Raw genomic sequence first — 9,608 nt, 5'->3', positions numbered from 1 at the left:
ACCAATGTAAGACTAGAAGGAATGCTTTGTTTGTTTGTTTTGAATTTTGCACAAAGCTGCTAGAGTACAATCTGCGTTAGCCATCCCTAATTTAGCAGTATAAGACTAGAGGGAAGGCAACTAGTCATCACCACCCAACCCACTCTTGGACTACTCTTTTACCAACGAATAATGGGATTGACCGTCACGTTATAACGCCCCCATGGTTGAAAGGGTGAGCATGTTTTGTGTGACAGGGATTCGATCCCACGACCCTCGAATTATGAGTCGAGTGCTTTAACCACCTGTCTATCCGGGCCCAGAAGGAAGTCAGCTGGTCATCACCATCTACCGCCAGCTACTCTTACCAACGAATACTGGGATTGGCCATCACATTATAACGCACCCAAAGCTGAAAGGGCGAGCATGTTTGGTGTGACGGGGATTCAAGTGCCTTTACCACCTGGCCATGCCGGGCCCGTAATAAGTTGACCTGTGAGTGTGTTTATAAAATCCTTAACAAAACTTTATTTGTCAGAAGATAGAGTTTTTTCGTTGTCAAAAATAAGTAAATAATGTATCTATAACGTTTAGAATTAATCATTTTATTTATTCAAACAACGTTTAAAGTAAGTAATAAAAACTAATATGCACAAATTGTTTATATTTTCGTTCTAATTATTAACAAAATAAAGTGTTGTAATTTTTTACAAAAGGAAAATGGTGTTATCTTTATGTTAAAACGAACAGTGTTAACCGTTTACCATAGCATATACATTTTTTTTTTTCAAAGTTAGTAAATCAGGTTAGAATAAATAACGCAAATGTGTAAAAGTACAATAAATTCAAATAGAACTATTCTGATTGGGTTTTTGGTAAACCCAGAGCTTCACAATAGACTATCTGTGTTCCGCCCACTACAGATGTCAAAACTAAATTTTTATAAATATTTTGGTTTGTTTGATGTTAAGCGCAAACCTATAAAATGAAGTATACGTACTGTGCCCACCACGGGTATCGAAACCAAGTTTTTAGCGTTACATGTTGATAACCATACTTTGAGCCTCTGATAGCGTTTCCTAAAGACTGAGTGATAGAAATTATCACTTGATGTATTCAAAGCAATGTTTGTAAAGCCGTATTTACATAAATGTTGAAGATCCATTAAAAGTGCCTTTGTTAATCAGTTGATTGTGATGTTAATTCTACATCGATTTAGAATTTCATGGATTTTCTTACCGATTAAATAGCATCACTTTTGCATTATATATACTGGCTGCGTAACGATAAAATTCGATATTTTATTACTACAACAGAAGTCGTGGTATAAAAACAATTAAAATCAGTAGTTGAATTAGATGTGATTGTTGACATTATAAAATTACAATTAAAGCTAAAGTTAAGCTAAGAATGGCCTGGGATGGCCAGGTGGGTTAACGTGTTCGATTCGCAATCTGAGGTTCGCGGGTTCAAATTCCTGTCGCACCAAAAGATGCTAGCCGTGGGGGCGTTATAATGTACTACAACCAAACATCACTAATACTGTTCAGTAAGAATTACTTATATGACAAGTTAACTGTATACAAGGAATGAGCACTTTTGTTGCAGAACTGAAAAATGAAATCGAGGATCATTCTTTTAAAATAATGTGTTCAGATTGCAAGTTTAGTTCTTGTATGACGGTCCAGCATGGCAAGGTGGTTAAGGCACTCGACTCGTAATTCGGTTGCGGGTTCGAATCCCTGTCACACCAAACATGTTCGTCCTTTCAGCCGTGGTAACGTTGTAATATAACGGTCAATCCCACTATTCATTGGTAAAAGAGTGGCTTAAGAGTTGGCGGTGGGTGGTGATGACTAGTTGCCTTCCCTTTAGCCTTACACTGCTAAATTAGGGACGGCTAGCGCAGATAGTCCTCGTGTTGCTCTGCGCGAAATTCAAAACAAACCAATTTTGTACGAGAACTGCTGCCTATGTATCAATAAAAATGATTAACTGTGTACCGTTGCGAAATAGAAAGGAGTGAAAGTCAACAAAAATACAATATTATTATTACAATACTATCAGTCGAAGTATAATTGGAAGATAAATAAAAGGTTTGTGAATAAATAAAATCATCATAAAGTCGATTCCCATTTTAAGGGCAAACAAAGATTAAAAAAACAAACTTTCTCTGTCATCAGCCTAGTTGTACTAATGTAACTGTAAACTATAGTTTTCATTTACTTTTGGTATGCCATTTAGGGTCCAGTACATTTGGTCATGGTATGCGATTCGATGTCCGATGCCGTGGTAGAGGATTTGGTGTTCAATTCGACTGATTGTGTTTTGGGATTCGATGTCAATTCAGCAGTTATATTATGGGATTCGGTGTCCTGTTAAGCTGACTCTGGTATGGTCCATTTCAGGTGGTACTTTATGACATTGCGCCCAATATGAGTAAACATGGTTCCTGTGTCAGTATATCACGAAAATTAAAAACCTAGAAATATATTTGATGATAAATGAAGAAACAAACATGAACACGAATGCTCCATACTTTTATAGTTTGTGGATTATTTACGGGAAATAACTGCTAATTTAAAAAAGGAAAAAGAGTCAGTGCAATGTATGTTTTTTCTTAGTATACCAAAGCCACATCAGGCTGTCTGCTGTGTCTACCGAGGGGAATCGAGCCCCTGATTTTAGCCTTGTAAATTTGTAGACTTATCGCTGTCCTGGAGGAAGAGTTTAAAATGCGATTTATATCTTATAACCCTGTCGTTGAACTGTGAGAATTGGGACTAAGGGTCAGCGAAAACTCGCCAATGTGTATAAAACAAAATTGAAAGTAAGATTTTTGTTTAATTGTAGAGAAATAGAAGATTATACGTACATATTTTAATAGATGCACATAACGTATAACTGGTTCGAAATTGTTTGAAAAATTAAATTAGGAAATTCTAATAAACACTTCAAAGTGCACAAGGTTAAAATTAAAACTAATTTAAACTACATAAAAGTTTAGAAAATTAACTGAAAGGTATATAAAGATATTCCAAATAAGTTTGTTAGAATTACATTTAAACACGTGAAACGTGTAACTGATTTTCTTAATGACCTCACATAATAGAGGTTTAAATAGTAAAATCACAAAAATTGAAACGTTTGGAATCTAGTGTTCCGACATTTACCTATAAGTCCCATACATGTTGTTTACAATTGTTCAGATAAGCATTTCGTAACATCATTTTCATAATGTTTAAGCTTCACGCGAAATTCAACAAACAAACCTATAAACTGTTTCTTGGTAAAAATATTTACTTTTTCTAACCTCTCTGATTTAGGTTTTGTGATATCATACTTTTAAAATATCACGCATAACTAAATTACGTCTATTTGGATGTGAGCAAAAAAACTATTCGTCAGATTTCATGTAAAAAAAAATCTACCCACCTCTGCAAGGTAATGCTAATGTACCCACCTCTGCAAGGTAATGCTAATGCTATTAGTGCAGTTACTCAGATATACATCACGCTCAAACATCTACTTTGTGGAATTGTAGTTTGAAAAATTACAGACGCTACAATGAAAGGAAAATTCTTTAACAGGATATTTTATGGTATTTACTGTATGGCTTTGTAACAGTTTGTTTTTCAATATAGTTTAAATCGCTACATGTATTGCATCGTTTTTCCTCCTAAAGAAACATGAAAACGTTTATTTTAGTAAATACGTTTATTGAACAAGATATTCAGTAAAAAATATCACAAACACCACTTAACTATCAGGAACTGATACACCGACAGTTTCACCTGGTGATACTCTAGTTATCAGGAATTGACGCACCGACAGTTTCACCTGGTGATAATCTAGTTGTCAGGAACTGATACACCGACAGTTTCACCTGGTGATAATCTAGTTATCATGAACTGACGCATTGACAGTTTTACCTGGTGATAATCTAGTTATCATGAACTGACGCATTGACAGTTTTACCTGGTGATGATCTAGTTATCGGGAACTGACGCATCGACAGTTTCACCGAGTGATGATCTAGTTATCGGGAACTGACGCATCGACAGTTTTACCTGGTGATAATCTAGTTATCAGGAACTGACACACCGACAGTTTTACCTGGTGATAATCTAGTTATCATGAACTGACGCATCGACAGTTTTACCTGGTGATAATCTAGTTATCATGAACTGACGCATCGACAGTTTTACCTGGTGATAATCTAGTTATCATGAACTGACGCATCGACAGTTTTACCTGGTGATAATCTAGTTATCATGAACTGACGCATCGACAGTTTCACCGGGTGATAATCTAGTTATCAGGAACTGACGCATCGACAGTTTCACCGGGTGATAATCTAGTTATTAGGATCTTACACACCGACATTTTCAACTGATGATAATCTAGTTCAACAATTTTTCGATATTGAAATATTTTACACTTTTATTTAAAATTGATTTTCTATTTCAAAAACAAAGTAAAATATTTTTATAAAAATCATTTAACAGTAGTCATCTATGCTACGGTTTCTTAAGACGAAGATATGGATAGCATGACGAAGACAAGATTAGCTAGTTTTAAAACACGGTAGATGATAAGAATTGAAGTGACCTTTCTTATCAATCAGAGAAATAAAGATAGTCCTGCGTATAGTATCGTAATTTTTCGGACATGTTGCTCAGAAACCTTCACGATTCACTATCTCGCGTGGTCTGTAGAATACTTCAACCCCATAACAACACTTCGTGTCCTTCGTTTGAAAAGCGAAACATTTTCAGCGAATTGCAATCTTGGCAGAATCACGTATTTGTTCTCAGTCATAAAACTGTCTAAGGATTGTACAACGAGTAAGAGAAGGTGTTACGTTATAACCGAGTACATTTGTTACAAGTAAACGTACTTTACCAGAACAAGTTATGTTGTTACTTCACCAGCACAAATATGTACCTTCACATTCGTACCGGTGGGGGCGTTTGATTTCGAACTCAAATAGCGTAGTTTTCTCAAGAAAGTCGAATCTTTCGCAACGTTGCGCTTCTGTTTTCCTTGGTTCGTATCGTAAACAGTGTTTTCGGATACTTAGTATTCGTGTGAAATACGTCATGCCATAAACGTGCAATATACGTCAGCTAACCGACGAAACAAAAGGTGACTTGTGACCTGTAGCGTAGGGGCAGATTTACTCTGCGCGGCAGGTTGACTTTAATGTTTTCACGAGCCTCACGTGACCCACATGAGTATAAATTTTACGGATGCGGGAGGTATAATGCAGCTTCCTACAGGTTCGGCGTACAGAGTGGACCATCTTAACTCCTTTGTTGGAGTGAAAGTGAAAGCAGCGGTGAAAGTTACCAACAAATTGGACAAAACGGGATCACGACGTGTTGCTAAAGGTATGTTTCACTAGAACCAGGTAGTTTTCCTTGACGAAATACCGGTCACCGAATTGACAAAATTATGCGATGATATCATTTCTCAAAATTAAAAACAGCCCGAAACAAACAAAATCGTAATGACAAGAGATATAATATTAACCTGTAGATATCTTACTGCCTTGTGCGATTAATAACCCTAATGAAAACTAGTTTTCCGTAATGTATTACTGTTATGGCCTTTTTCCATGTTTGGATGGAAAAGTGGCTTATTAGAAAGAGGCACTAGAAACGTGAAAGATCACAGTCGCACACATATTCATGTGCAAAGATACGCGGCATCATCAAGTCTGAACTTGTGTTTAAAACTTGCTGGATGTTTGGATTTCTAGCAAACAATAAACGCTGAGACATGACCTGCTGAAATCGTCCGTATTAAATGTGACGTCATATCACAATCAGTCGAATCTGATTAATATTCGGAGTCCTTGGATGAACCCCGTTTTGCGGATAGCGGTATGTCTGCGGACTTACAACACTAGATACCGGGCTTTGGCATTGGTGGCGGGCAGAGCACAGATAGCCATTGTGTAGTTTTGTGCTTAACTTTCACAGTAAATAGTAATTTAAAACATGTTTCTTTTTACCTTGCATATGTTGGGTATTTGTGTAATTACTAATAAATTATTATAAAAAATTATAATTTGAGGGTCGCGGGTTCGAATCTCCGTCACACCAAACATGCTCGTCCTTTCAGCCGTGGGAGCGTTATAATGTGACGGTCAATCCCACTACTTATTGCTACAAGACTAGCCTAAGAGTTGGCATTGGGTGGTGATGACTAGTTGCCTTCCCTTTAGTATTACACTTCTAAATTAGGAATGGCTAGCGCAGATAGCCCTCGTGTAGCTTTGCGCGAAATTCTAAAACAAACAAACAATTCATCTTGCAGCTTGCATCTGCGTCTTTACGTCTCTTTGTGACAACTAATCCACCTTTCTTGTGGCAACTATCATTATCCCCGAAAGGTATACATATTCTACGAAACGATGTTCGTGGTTGTTAACTCGTGCTGTGAAAAATTTCAGTATATTTAAAATATTTTTGACAACATGCATGGAGTAGTATATAACATTAGTTCTATATTTTGTGTCAAACTTTGTCTCTGTACGAAGTGACTATTCTGCCAAAAACTAGTGAAGATATATACAAGAACAAAGAACTTGTTATATCAGATACAAAATGGTTCGTTAATTAATATATATTTATATATTAATGGTAAATGTTTGTCTGACTGCGTATGGTTTAATTACGAATAGTTTTTATGGAGCAGTGTTATTCACATTTACATAGCACTCTAAAGAAAGTGTGTTTGGTTGTACGAGATTATAATTGGTAATTAAGGCTTGGAGTACTAGTAATTACAGTTTCACCTCGTGTTGAGAAGTGTACTTCTGTTTATAAATTTGGAAATGCATGAGCAACGCACTGGTAAGTTAAAAATTAATTTTTAATATCAAAATATATTCATTATCCTTACAAAAACAACAAAGTATGTTACGTTTAAACCTTTGCATTATAAGCTGAGCAACTAATTTAAGTATTAATTTTTTTAAATATTTGGGGGACAAGTCCCCCTAAACCCTTCTCTGGGGCGATATCTTTTCTTGAATTTTATATTTTTGTTATTGTGCTTCCTAGACGCTCGCGCATGCTACCATCCGACTGAATCTGCTGGCTCAGCGGCATGTCTGCGGACTTACAACGCTACAATCCGGGTTTTCATACCCGTGGTGGGCAGAGCACAGATAGCCTATTGTGTAGCTTTGTGGTTGATTCAAAACAACAATCGACTGAATCTCTTAACTGGAAATTTACTGCTAATTGTGAAAGTTTGATATTGTTATAGTGTTTCAACTAATGAAATTTTGTTTATACGAACAAAGCATTGATAGTTTCTCTGTATTTTTTTAAGATAAGAATTTTATTTCACATCAGAAATCCTAGTTTTTTCGTTGTACAAAACGGTCAATGATGCTTTTTATGAAGAAATAAATAAAAGCGGTTTTTTCATAATTAAATGTTATGCTGAAAAATATAACTTTGAATCCACAATTAGGATGTTATTTTGGCGTTTCAATGAATTGTTCTTGTAACTGCATATTACATATATAAACGTTTAATGCGACTATAAAGAGTAGAATTCTCGTGCAATTCTGTCATACTGATGAAATTTAACTAAAGTACTTTATTTTATACACAGAATGTGCACCAACACTGCTACCTCATCCTCGAGGTTTGGGCAGACGTGATGTTATTATTTTACTTAAGTTTTAGGGCATGTTTGTTACATCAGTCCTTCCCTTCGTCACTTGCAGGATTAACCAATTTTCCCCCACTGACCAGTGGTCGACTAAACGACCTATATTGTTTACTTTAGGCCCACAGTAAGTTACATTCTGTGTGGGTGTTCTAAGAATAACAATAACAAACCATAACGACGCCTAAAAGTGATGGAAAACAACATTTATAGACTTTTATTATTATAGCTCTTTCGTTATTCTGTTACCTTTTACAGCTTTGGCGCTCACTGTGCGCAGCAACAATTTGTGAATATTTATTCTCGTTAGCCTTTGTGTTAGCAGTGCACACAACGACAATAACAATCTGTGAATATTTATTCTCGTTAGCCTTTGTGTTAGCAGTGCACACAAGGACAACAACAATCTGTGAATATTTATTCTCGTTAGCCTTTGTGTTAGCAGTGCACACAACGACAACAATCTGTGAATATTTATTCTCGTTAGCCTTTGTGTTAGCAGTGCACACAACGACAACAATCTGTGAATATTTATTCTCGTTAGCCTTTGTGTTAGCAGTGCACACAACGACAATAACAATCTGTGAATATTTATTCTCGTTAGCCTTTGTGTTAGCAGTGCACACAACGACAATAACAATCTGTGAATATTTATTCTCGTTAGCCTTTGTGTTAGCAGTGCACACAACAACAATAACAATCTGTATTTATTCTCGTTAGCCTTTGTGTTAGCAGTGCACACAAGGACAACAACAATCTGTGAATATTTATTCTCGTTAGCCTTTGTGTTAGCAGTGCACACAACGACAACAACAATGTGTGATTATTTCTTCTCGATAACCTTTGTTTTGGCAATGTATACAACGACAACAACAACGTGGTTATTTCTTCTCGCTAGCATTTGTGTTGGCAATATACACAACGACAACAACAACATGTTTCTTCTCGCTAAACTTTGTGTTAGCATCAGTCATTTTTTCAAGCTTTACAGTAAGTTTTCTTCCTTTATTAAGGAACATAATTCCTTATAATTCAAAATACTTCCAATATTGATGTATTTGGAACAGGTTTAACTTGTAAGCATGTCATATGTATTGTTTACAGCTTTCATTGTTTCTATATAACAGGAAACTGGTTTACTGTAAGAGTCCCGCATGGCGTTTTCACACTACATTCGTGTGAACTAAGTAATGTGTGAATGATACGGAGAAATTACAGTAGATGCCAAGTTTAGTCAACCAATCTCGTTGACAAACGTTAACTTTGAAATAAAGCTTTTGGTTTGCTGCTGGGTTTAACGTTTCGCATTTCTCAATCGATAAAGTTCGCAACAAAAGAATAATAATCGTAAGTTCTTTTGAAAGCGATCGGAAGCTTTCCAGATAAGGATCTGTTTTGAAATTAAATACAAAATGATTCAGTTCTTTGCATTTCATAAAAAAAGCTTATTTTTAGGTTGTGTTTAGTATGTTTTCTATGGCAGCAATATTTATAATAAACATTATGGGTCGCTTTCCTCTTTATTATGTTTCTGAGCCCGGCATGGCCAAGCGTGTTAAGGCGTGCGACTCGTAATCTGAGGGTCGCGAGTTCGCATGCCCTTTCAGCCGTGGGGGCGTTATAATGTCACGGTCAATCCCACCATTCATTGGTAAAAGAGTAGCCCAAGAGTTGGCGGTGGGTGGTGATGACTAGCTGCCTTCCCTCTAGTCTTACACTGCTAAATTAGGGACGGCTAGCACAAATAGCCCTCGAGTAGCTTTTTGAGAAATTCACAAACAAACAAAAAATTATGTTTCTGTGCACTGTTAAGTATATAGCATATTTTCTCATCAGTGTATCACACGAACGTTTGAATACTATCAAACCCTTTCATCTCACGACGTGCATGACCAGAAACTTCATCATGACCTAGATACTGGGCAACCCTTTACGGT

The 9,608-nt window shown here is 36.3% G+C and overlaps 1 protein-coding gene across 3 annotated transcripts in view; it reads left to right on the top strand.

Annotated features, from left to right (window-relative positions):
• The first annotated feature begins 452 nt into the window (after positions 1 to 452).
• The window catches only part of LOC143236936 (A disintegrin and metalloproteinase with thrombospondin motifs like), a 121,369-nt gene continuing 112,213 nt past the window's right edge, over positions 453 to 9,608 (top strand). For 2 of the 3 annotated variants that reach the window (XM_076475644.1, XM_076475642.1), the window contains exon 1: positions 5,236 to 5,372. The gene's annotated coding sequence lies outside the window, so the exon portion shown is untranslated. Of the gene's footprint in view, positions 475 to 5,235; positions 5,373 to 9,608 lie in introns of those variants that run through there. The other variant, XM_076475643.1, reaches the window with a different exon arrangement.

This window comes from Tachypleus tridentatus, chromosome 13, assembly GCF_004210375.1.
Source record: "Tachypleus tridentatus isolate NWPU-2018 chromosome 13, ASM421037v1, whole genome shotgun sequence".
NCBI lineage: Eukaryota > Metazoa > Arthropoda > Merostomata > Xiphosura > Limulidae > Tachypleus > Tachypleus tridentatus.
This window is presented reverse-complemented; position numbering and strand designations above follow the sequence as displayed.